The sequence below is a fragment of the Hypanus sabinus genome, unplaced genomic scaffold (genome assembly GCF_030144855.1).
Source record: "Hypanus sabinus isolate sHypSab1 unplaced genomic scaffold, sHypSab1.hap1 scaffold_1605, whole genome shotgun sequence".
NCBI classification, from domain to species: Eukaryota; Metazoa; Chordata; class Chondrichthyes; order Myliobatiformes; family Dasyatidae; genus Hypanus; species Hypanus sabinus.
Window position 1 is genome coordinate 16,473 of NW_026779685.1, and position 8,236 is coordinate 24,708.

Below are 8,236 nucleotides of genomic sequence, written 5' to 3' on the forward strand. Positions count from 1 at the left end.
CCCTCAGGCGGAAGGGGGACGGGGACAAGATCCCACAGGAGGAAGGGGGACGGGGTGGAGAGATACCACAGGAGTCAGGGGGACGGGGAGCAGAGATCCCACAGGAGGAAGGGGGACGGGGAGGAGAGATCCCACAGGCGGAAGGTGGACGGGGAAGAGAGATTCCACAGGAGGAAGGGGGACGCGCAGGAGAGACCCCACAGGAGGAAGTGCGACGGGGAGGAGAGACCCCACAGGAGGAAGGGGGACTGGGAGGAGGGAACCCACAGGAGGAAGGGGGACGGGGAGGAGGTCCCACAGGAGGAAGGGGGACGGGGAGGTTCCCACAGGAGGAAGGGGGACGGGGAGGTGATATCCCACTGGAGGAAGGGGGAAGGGGACGGGATCCCACAGGAGGAAGGGGGAAGGGGACGAGATCCCACAGAAGGGGGACGGGGCCGAGAGACCACTCAGACGGAAGGGGGTCGGGGAGGAGAGACCCCACAGGAGGAATGGGGACGGGGCCGAGAGATCCCACAGGGGGAAGGGAGACGGGCAGGAGAGACCCCACAGGAGGAAGGGAGACGGGCAGGAGAGACCCCACAGGAGGAAGGGGGACGGGGAGGAGAGACCCCACAGGAGGAAGGGGGACGGGGAGGAGAGACACCAAAGGAGGAAAGGGGACGGGGAGGAGAGACCCCACAGGTGGAATGGGGACGGGGAGGAGAGACCCCACAGGAGGAAGGGGGACGGGCAGGAGAGACCCCACAGGAGGAAGGGGGACGGGGAGGAGAGACCCCACAGGAGGAAGGGAGACTGGCAGGAGAGACCCCACAGGAGGAAGGGAGACTGGCAGGAGAGACCCCACAGGAGGAAGGGGGACTGGGAGGAGAGACCCCACAGGAGGAAGGGGGACGGGGAGGAGAGTCCCCACAGGCGGAAGGGGGTCGGGGAGGAGAGACACCACAGGAGGAAGGGGGACGGGGAGGAGAGACCCCACAGGTGGAATGGGGACGGGGAGGAGAGACCCCACAGGAGGAAGAGGGACGGGCAGGAGAGACCCCACAGGAGGAAGGGGGATGGGCAGGAGAGACCCCACAGGAGGAAGGGTTACGGGCAGGAGAGATCCCACAGGAAGAAGGGGGACTGGGAGGGGAGATCCCACAGGAGGAAGGGGGACGTGGAGGGGAGATCCCAAAGGAGGAAGGGGGACGGGGTGCTGAGATCCCACAGGAGGAAGGGGGACGGGGAGGGGAGACCCCACAGGAGGAAGGAGGACGGGGAGCGGAGATCCCACAGGAGGAAGGGGGACGGGGAGGGCAGACCCCACAGGAGGAAGGGTGACGGGGAGGATAGACCCCACAGGAGGAAGAGGGACGGAGCCGAGGGACCCCACAGGAGGAAGGGGGACGGGGAGGAGAGAGCCCACAGGAGAAAGGGGGAAGGGGAGGAGAGATCCCACAGGAGGAAGGAGGAAGGGGACGAGACCCCACAGGAGGAAGGGGGAGTGGCCGAGAGACCCCACAGGCGGAAGGGGGTCGGGGAGGAGAGACCCCACAGGAGGAAGTGGGACGGGGAGGAGAGACCCCAAAGGAGAAAGGGGGACGGGGAGGAGATACCCCAAAGGGGGAAGGGGGACGGGGCCGAGAGACCCCACAGGAGGAAGGGGGACGGGGAGGAGAGATCCCACAGGAGGAAGATGGACGGGGCCGAGAGATCCCACAGGGGGAAGGTGGACGAGGAAAAGATCCCACAGGAGGAAGGGGGGACCGGAAGGAGAGACCCCACAGGAGGAAGGGGGACGGGCAGGAGAGACCCCACAGGAGTAAGGGCGACGGGGAGGAGAGACCCCTCAGGAGGAAGGGGGACGGGGAGGAGAGACCCCACAGGCGGAAGGGGGACGGGGACAAGATCCCACAGGAGGAAGGGGGACGGGGAGGAGAGACCCCACAGGCGGAAGGGGGACGGGGACAAGATCCCACAGGAGGAAGGGGGACGGGGTGGAGAGATACCACAGGAGTCAGGGGGACGGGGAGCAGAGATCCCACAGGAGGAAGGGGGACGGGGAGGAGAGATCCCACAGGCGGAAGGTGGACGGGGAAGAGAGATTCCACAGGAGGAAGGGGGACGCGCAGGAGAGACCCCACAGGAGGAAGTGCGACGGGGAGGAGAGACCCCACAAGAGGAAGGGGGACTGGGAGGAGGGACCCCACAGGAGGAAGGGGGACGGGGAGGAGGTCCAACAGGAGGAAGGGGGACGGTGAGGAGTTCCCACAGGAGGAAGGGGGACGGGGAGGAGGTCCCACAGGAGGATGGGGGACGGGGAGGGGAGATCCCAAAGGAGGAAGGTGGACAGGGAGGGGAGATCCCACAGGAGGAAGGGGGACGGGGGAGAGATCCCACAGGAGGAAGGGGGACGGGGGGGAGAGATCCCACAGGGGGAAGGGGGACGGGGGGGAGAGATCCCACAGGGGGAAGGGGGACGGGGGGGGAGAGATCCCACAGGGGGAAGGGGTACGGGGGGGGAGACCCCACAGGGGGAAGGGGGACGGGGATGAGAGACCCCACAGGGGGTAGGGGACGGGGAGGGGAGATCCCACAGGGGGAAGGGGGACAGGGAGGGGAGATCCCACAGGGGGTAGGGGCACGGGGAGCCCACAGGGGAAGGGGGACGTGGAGGAGAGAGCCCAAAGGAGGAAGGGGGACAGGGAGGAGAGACCCCAAAGGAGGAAGGGGGACAGGGAGGAGAGACCCCACAGGAGGAAGGGGGACGGGGCCGAGAGACCCCACAGGAGGAAGGGGGACGGGGTGGAGATGTCCCACAGGAGTAAGGGGGACGGGGAGGTGATATCCCACTGGAGGAAGGGGGAAGGGGACGAGATCCCACAGGAGGAAGGGGGACGGGGCCGAGAGACCCCACAGTCGGAAGGGGGTCGGGGAGGAGAGACCCCACAGGAGGAAGGGGGACGGTGAGGAGAGATCCCACAGGAGGAAGGTGGACGGGGCCGAGAGATCCCACAGGGGGAAGGTGGACGAGGAAAAGATCCCACAGGGGGAAGGGAGACGGGCAGGAGAGACCCCACAGGAGGAAGGGAGACGGGCAGGAGAGACCCCACAGGAGGAAGGCGGACGGGGAGGAGAGACCCCACAGGAGGAAGGGGGACGGGGAGGAGAGACACCAAAGGAGGAAGGGGGACGGGGAGGAGAGACCCCACAGGTGGAATGGGGACGGGGAGGAGAGACCCCACAGGAGGAAGGGGGACGGGCAGGAGAGACCCCACAGGAGGAAGGGGGACGGGGAGGAGAGACCCCACAGGAGGAAGGGAGACTGGCAGGAGAGACCCCACAGGAGGAAGGGAGACTGGCAGGAGAGACCCCACAGGAGGAAGGGGGACTGGGAGGAGAGACCCCACAGGAGGAAGGGGGACGGGGAGGAGAGTCCCCACAGGCGGAAGGGGGTCGTGGAGGAGAGACACCACAGGAGGAAGGGGGACGGGGAGGAGAGACCCCACAGGTGGAATGGGGACGGGGAGGAGAGACCCCACAGGAGGAAGAGGGACGGGCAGGAGAGACCCCACAGGAGGAAGGGGGATGGGCAGGAGAGACCCCACAGGAGGAAGGGTTACGGGCAGGAGAGATCCCACAGGAAGAAGGGGGACTGGGAGGGGAGATCCCACAGGAGGAAGGGGGACGTGGAGGGGAGATCCCAAAGGAGGAAGGGGGACGGGGTGCTGAGATCCCACAGGAGGAAGGGGGACGGGGAGGGGAGACCCCACAGGAGGAAGGAGGACGGGGAGCGGAGATCCCACAGGAGGAAGGGGGACGGGGAGGGCAGAGCCCACAGGAGGAAGGGTGACGGGGAGGATAGACCCCACAGGAGGAAGAGGGACGGAGCCGAGGGACCCCACAGGAGGAAGGGGGACGGGGAGGAGAGAGCCCACAGGAGAAAGGGGGAAGGGGAGGAGAGATCCCACAGGAGGAAGGAGGAAGGGGACGAGACCCCACAGGAGGAAGGGGGAGTGGCCGAGAGACCCCACAGGCGGAAGGGGGTCGGGGAGGAGAGACCCCACAGGAGGAAGTGGGACGGGGAGGAGAGACCCCAAAGGAGAAAGGGGGACGGGGAGGAGATACCCCAAAGGGGGAAGGGGGACGGGGCCGAGAGACCCCACAGGAGGAAGGGGGACGGGGAGGAGAGATCCCACAGGAGGAAGATGGACGGGGCCGAGAGATCCCACAGGGGGAAGGTGGACGAGGAAAAGATCCCACAGGAGGAAGGGGGACCGGAAGGAGAGACCCCACAGGAGGAAGGGGGACGGGCAGGAGAGACCCCACAGGAGTAAGGGCGACGGGGAGGAGAGACCCCTCAGGAGGAAGGGGGACGGGGAGGAGAGACCCCACAGGCGGAAGGGGGACGGGGACAAGATCCCACAGGAGGAAGGGGGACGGGGTGGAGAGATACCACAGGAGTCAGGGGGACGGGGAGCAGAGATCCCACAGGAGGAAGGGGGACGGGGAGGAGAGATCCCACAGGCGGAAGGTGGACGGGGAAGAGAGATTCCACAGGAGGAAGGGGGACGCGCAGGAGAGACCCCACAGGAGGAAGTGCGACGGGGAGGAGAGACCCCACAAGAGGAAGGGGGACGGGGAGGAGGTCCAACAGGAGGAAGGGGGACGGTGAGGAGTTCCCACAGGAGGAAGGGGGACGGGGAGGAGGTCCCACAGGAGGATGGGGGACGGGGAGGGGAGATCCCAAAGGAGGAAGGTGGACAGGGAGGGGAGATCCCACAGGAGGAAGGGGGACGGGGGAGAGATCCCACAGGAGGAAGGGGGACGGGGGGGAGAGATCCCACAGGGGGAAGGGGGACGGGGGGGAGAGATCCCACAGGGGGAAGGGGGACGGGGGGGGAGAGATCCCACAGGGGGAAGGGGTACGGGGGGGGAGACCCCACAGGGGGAAGGGGGACGGGGATGAGAGACCCCACAGGGGGTAGGGGACGGGGAGGGGAGATCCCACAGGGGGAAGGGGGACAGGGAGGGGAGATCCCACAGGGGGTAGGGGCACGGGGAGCCCACAGGGGAAGGGGGACGTGGAGGAGAGAGCCCAAAGGAGGAAGGGGGACAGGGAGGAGAGACCCCAAAGGAGGAAGGGGGACGGGGAGGAGAGACCCCACAGGAGGAAGGGGGACGGGGCCGAGAGACCCCACAGGAGGAAGGGGGACGGGGTGGAGATGTCCCACAGGAGTAAGGGGGACGGGGAGGTGATATCCCACTGGAGGAAGGGGGAAGGGGACGAGATCCCACAGGAGGAAGGGGGACGGGGCCGAGAGACCCCACAGTCGGAAGGGGGTCGGGGAGGAGAGACCCCACAGGAGGAAGGGGGACGGTGAGGAGAGATCCCACAGGAGGAAGGTGGACGGGGCCGAGAGATCCCACAGGGGGAAGGTGGACGAGGAAAAGATCCCACAGGAGGAAGGGGGACCGGAAGGAGAGACCCCACAGGAGGAGGGGGGACGGGCAGGAGAGACCCCACAGGAGTAAGGGCGACGGGGAGGAGAGACCCCTCAGGAGGAAGGGGGACGGGGAGGAGAGACCCCACAGGCGGAAGGGGGACGGGGACAAGATCCCACAGGAGGAAGGGGGACGGGGTGGAGAGATACCACAGGAGTCAGGGGGACGGGGAGCAGAGATCCCACAGGAGGAAGGGGGACGGGGAGGAGAGATCCCACAGGCAGAAGGTGGACGGGGAAGAGAGATTCCACAGGAGGAAGGGGGACGCGCAGGAGAGACCCCACAGGAGGAAGTGCGACGGGGAGGAGAGACCCCACAAGAGGAAGGGGGACTGGGAGGAGGGACCCCACAGGAGGAAGGGGGGCGGGGAGGAGGTCCAACAGGAGGAAGGGGGACGGTGAGGAGTTCCCACAGGAGGAAGGGGGACGGGGAGGAGGTCCCACAGGAGGATGGGGGACGGGGAGGGGAGATCCCAAAGGAGGAAGGTGGACAGGGTGGGGAGATCCCACAGGAGGAAGGGGGACGGGGGAGAGATCCCACAGGAGGAAGGGGGACGGGGGGGAGAGATCCCACAGGGGGAAGGGGGACGGGGGGGAGAGATCCCACAGGGGGAAGGGGGACGGGGGGGAGAGATCCCACAGGGGGAAGGAGGACGGGGGGGGAGAGATCCCACAGGGGGAAGGGGGACGGGGGGAGAGACCCCACAGGGGGAAGGGGGACGGGGATGAGAGACCCCACAGGGGGTAGGGGACGGGGAGGGGAGATCCCACAGGGGGAAGGGGGACAGGGAGGGGAGATCCCACAGGGGGTAGGGGCACGGGGAGCCCACAGGGGAAGGGGGACGTGGAGGAGAGAGCCCAAAGGAGGAAGGGGGACAGGGAGGAGAGACCCCAAAGGAGGAAGGGGGACGGGGAGGAGAGACCCCACAGGAGGAAGGGGGACGGGGCCGAGAGACCCCACAGGAGGAAGGGGGACGGGGAGGAGATATCCCACAGGAGGAAGGGGGACGGGGAGGTGATATCCCACTGGAGGAAGGGGGAAGGGGACGAGATCCCACAGTCGGAAGGGGGACGGGGCCGAGAGACCCCACAGTCGGAAGGGGGTCGGGGAGGAGATATCCCACAGTAGGAAGGGGGACGGGGAGGTGATATCCCACTGGAGGAAGGGGGAAGGGGAAGAGATCCCACAGGAGGAAGGGGGACGGGGCCGAGAGACCCCACAGTCGGAAGGGGGTCGGGGAGGAGAGACCCCACAGGAGGAAGGGGGACGGGGCCGAGAGATCCCACAGGAGGAAGGTGGACGGGGCCGAGAGATCCCACAGGAGGAAGGTGGACGGGGAAAAGATCCCACAGGAGGAAGGGGGACGGGCAGGAGAGTCCCCACAGGCGGAAGGGGGGACGGGGAGGAGAGACACCACAGGAGGAAGGGGGACGGGCAGGAGAGACCCCACAGGAGGAAGGGGGACGGGCAGGAGAGTCCCCACAGGAGGATGGGGGACGGGCAGGAGAGTCCCCACAGGAGGAAGGTGGACGGGGGGGAGAGATCCCACAGGGGGAAGCGGGACGGGGGGGGAGAGACGCCACAGGGGGAAGGGGGACGGGGGGAGAGACGCCACAGGGGGAAGGGGGACGGGGATGAGAGACCCCACAGGGGGTAGGGGACGGGGAGGGGAGATCCCACAGGGGGAAGGGGGACAGGGAGGGGAGATCCCACAGGGGGTAGGGGCACGGGGAGCCCACAGGGGAGGGGGACGGGCAGGAGAGTCCCCACAGGAGGAAGGTGTACGGGGCCGAGAGATCCCACAGGGGGAAGGTGGACGGGGAAAAGATCCCACAGGAGGAAGGGGGACGGGCAGGAGAGACCCCACAGGAGGAAGGGGGACGGGGAGGAGAGACCCCACAGGAGGAAGGGGGACGGCAGGAGAGACCCCACGGGAGAAAGGGGGACGGGCAGGAGAGACCCCACAGGAGGAAGGGGGACGGGGAGGAGAGACCCCACAGGAGGAAGGGGGACGGGGAGGAGAGTCCCCACAGGCGGAAGGGGGACGGGGAGGAGAGACACCACAGGAGGAAGGGGGACGGGCAGGAGAGACCCCACAGGAGGAAGGGGGACGGGCAGGAGAGTCCCCACAGGAGGATGGGGGACGGGCAGGAGAGTCCCCACAGGAGGATGGGGGACGGGCAGGAGAGATCACACAGGAGGAAGGGGGATGGGCAGGAGATCCCACAGGAGGAAGGGGGACGGGTAGGGGAGTTCCCACAGGAGGAAGGGGGACGGGGAGGGGAGATCCCAAAGGAGGAAGAGGGACAGGGAGGGGAGATCCCACAGGGGGTAGGGGCACGGGGATCCCACAGGGGAAGGGGGACGTGGAGGAGAGAGCCCAAAGGAGGAAGGGGGACAGGGAGGAGAGACCCCAAAGGAGGAAGGGGGACGGGGAGGAGAGACCCCACAGGAGGAAGGGGGACGGGGCCGAGAGACCCCACAGGAGGAAGGGGGACGGGGAGGAGATATCCCACAGGAGGAAGGGGGACGGGGAGGTGATATCCCACTGGAGGAAGGGGGAAGGGGACGAGACCCCACAGTCGTAAGGGGGACGGGGCCGAGAGACCCCACAGTCGGAAGGGGGTCGGGGAGGAGAGACCCCACAGGAGGAAGGGGGACGGGGCCGAGAGATCCCACAGGAGGAAGGTGGACGGGGCCGAGAGATCCCACAGGGGGAAGGTGGACGGGGAAAAGATCCCACAGGAGG